The sequence below is a fragment of the Bison bison genome, unplaced genomic scaffold (genome assembly GCF_000754665.1).
Source record: "Bison bison bison isolate TAMUID 2011002044 unplaced genomic scaffold, Bison_UMD1.0 scf7180017864473, whole genome shotgun sequence".
Lineage (NCBI taxonomy): Eukaryota > Metazoa > Chordata > Mammalia > Artiodactyla > Bovidae > Bison > Bison bison.
Window position 1 is genome coordinate 20204228 of NW_011495034.1, and position 3551 is coordinate 20207778.

Genomic DNA, 3551 nt, shown 5'->3' on the forward strand with positions numbered 1-3551 from the left:
CATGGCTGCAGTCACCATCTGCAGTGATTTTGGAGCCCCCCAAAATAAAGTCTGACACTGTTTCCACTGTTTACCTATCTACTTGCCATGAAGTGAGGGGATCGGATTCCATGATCTTCATTTTCTGAATGTTGAGCTTTAAGCCAACTTTTTCACTCTCCTCTTTCACTTTCATCAAGAGGCCTTTTCGTTCCTCTTCACTTTCTGCCATAAGGGTAGTGTCATCTGCATATCTGAGGTTTTTGATATTTCTCCCAGCTATCTTGATTCCAGCTTGTGCTTCTTCCAGCCCACGTTTCTCATGATGTACTCTGCATATAAGTTAAATAAGCAGGCTGACAATATACAGCCTTGACATACTCCTTTTTCCTATTTGGAACCAGTCTGTCATTCCATGTCCAGTTCTAACTGTTGCTTCCTGACCTGCATATAAGTTTCAAGTATACAACATAATGATTCAGTGTTTTTATAGATTATATTCCATTTAAATATTTCACTATTTTTTTAATGATGTATCAAGCTTATGGACTGATGACCAGCATTGGGTGAATATTTCTGCTTCTACCTCATCAATTTTAATGACATTAAACTCATGCGTTTAAGTGCTCTCCCCAGTTACACACGTGTACACACACATTTGCAAATACTTTTTATATTGACCTTTTAGTTTTGTTTTGTTTCTCACCAGATGGCTATGCTGGTGCCTATTTTTATATTCTCAGTTCTTGTAGAAATTGAGCGATATGGCTGATGTGGTTGACATGAGTGGGTGAGAGGATGATGATATGTGAGAAACATATTCAATATGAAGGCGATCCTTGGATAAAGGGATTTTTGACCAGCGGATTTAAAGATGGGAACCAACCCAGCGGCAGATGGAGTTACTTAGAAGTAGTTAGAGAAGGAATTCAAAGTGCAAGCTGAAACACAAACCTAGATTAAACCTCCCAAATACGAAGGAACTTTCATGATGAAGTTTGTTTTCATTTTTTTTTTCTCTCTCTCTCTCTCCAAATCCCAGCCCCAAACTGCATGTCTCAGATGAATAGGGAGCAAGTGTAATTAACTGAATAGAGCAGTAAAAGGAGAATTATGGGATATGGAAAGCATTTAAATATGATTCATGGGCTTGGAGAGATTGCAAACATGTGATAGATGCTCGGAAGAGGCCATCGGAGAGATTGCACTGAGAGTGCAGTTGGGAAATGACTAAAGCCTGCCCCCGAATCTTGGCAGTTCGTATAATTAAAAGACTAAATATTTTATAAAGATGAAGCAAGTCAGATTTCACCAGCACCACACTGTGCCAGAAGTGATTAAACACAAACCAAAAATGCACGCTTCTTTTCTCCCTGGGTAGCGGATGTGCTGCTTCCTGCCGGAAGCTAGGACTGGAGGGGCACCCTGCTTACCTGGTTGCTAAGTGGATTGCTAGTGGCAGGAATCCAAAAGTAGGTGGAAACCAAGTCCTTAGCTCCATGCTGAATGGAACCAGGACGTGAGCTGGCATTCCACAAGAAAAAAACAACACCTCAAAGCTATCGTGTCATTCACTCTCTCACCACCCCAGGATATTAGCACAAGTCATGCCCACAATGTGAAAGTTGAAACCATTTAGGTTTCTTAAAAGAAAACAAAGGAGACTAACTTCATCATCTTGGGGTTGGCCAAGATTTGTTAGATAGGATGCAAGAAGAACTAATCGTAAAACAGTAGATTTGATAAATTGAACTTGAGTCAAAATGAAAGTGTCTTCTCATTGAAGGAAACTATTGTGAAAATTAAAAAGCTAACCATAGAGTGGGAGAAAATATTCATAAAATATCTATTCGTACCCACAATATATAAAGAACGCCTATGAATCAATAACCAAAAGCTGCAAACAATTCAATTTTTAAATTGGCAAAACAAAACAGAAAGTGGCCAAAAAGCTTGAGCTGGAACTTCATAAAAGAAGACATACAAATAAGCAGTAAAGAAAGGTGCTCAATATTATTACTCACCAGGAAAATACAGATTCATACCACAATTGGATGTCAGTGACACTTAGCTCAACTAAAGAAGCTTGGAAAGCTATCACTCTGGTCATTCTCATCTTCTACCTCCAGCTAGTGTTTTTCCCTCTTCATGTCACCACTGACTGATTCAGTGCCTTAGCTTCTGCTTAGGACAGTCTCTCCCCAACTCTTCCTTCCTCTCTTGGGACAGTTTCCTTACTCCTCGCCCTGCTCATCTTCCACTCTACTTCACTTTGTTGCAGATATGATCATATCCTTTCCTGTCCCACATTCTTGCTGAGTTCTCCAAGCCTACGGGTAGGACACACCCTCCTCTAAGCATCTTTGCCCCTCCAAAACCTCCACCTCTGGCTTTATCTCAGGAACCTGCTCTGTTCCAGACATACTACAAACTACCTCTCCAGATTCCCAAGCACACTGTCTCTGTACCCATTCATCATTGTTGTTGCTTCCTGGAGGTTCTCCCAGCTTATCCCCATCACCTTTAGGATAGGAAAGACACCAAACTCCAAGAACCTGCATGGCCCACTTCTTCAGTAGTCACCCACTTGGTCATTCTCTTTATTCTAGCCAGGGTTGGGGGTGGCTTATGCTCTGTCCTGCCCCCATGCAAAAGGACTTTGCATGTGCTAGTCCCTTTGCCTGAAACGCTCTACTCCGTTCTATATACATCAAATTAATTCCTACTCAGGCTTCTGCTCTCAGCTCGGTTTTCGCCTGCCCTAACCTGGGTTGGTTCAGATCCCCCTTACTATCCTTAGAGCACCATGGACCTCTCCTTTGCAGTGTATGTCATAGTTACAGTTTTAAACAGGCTCTATCACCACATAGTAGACAGGAACAGCATGTTTTCCCACCATTATACCCAGTGCTGACAGCAATTCCTAGCTCCAGTAGAAGCTCAGTAAGCATTTGTGGAGGGCTTGGTGGTATACTCAGTCTTGATCCAAATCCTGGCAGAGCCACTTAGCAACATGTGAGCAAGTTACTAAAACTCTTGCTTCAGGGCTAGGACTAGAGAGGGGAAAGGTGCCTGGGGTAGAAAATATAAAGAGGTACTCACTCCAGGACCTGCCCCCGTCCTGGTATTGACAAACCAAATTCAGGTCTGCTCACTCGTGTGCAGTGAAGCCAATCTCCAGGCACCAGGCTGTGGTGAAGGAGAGTGCAGCATTTATTGCAAGTACCAAGCAAGAAGTCAGGGTAGCTAGCCCTCAAAATACCTGAACTCTCTGATGGGTTTCAGCAGAACATTTTTAAAGACCAGGGGAGAGAGTGGAGTTGCAGGGTACATACATGATCAGCTCCTGCATGATTCTCTGACTGGTTGATGGTGAGGTAACAGGTGTCATGGGGGTTAACATTATCATTCCTTAGGCTCCAGGAGGTCAGGGGACCTGGGGGTCATCAAGTAATTAACATCCTCCTTTTGGTGGAAGCTTTAGCATCTGTAAAAACAACTCAGGAAATATGGACCAGATCCTGTTATCTAGGTACTTCTGAGAGGAGCTGAAGCAGAGAATATGGGGGAGG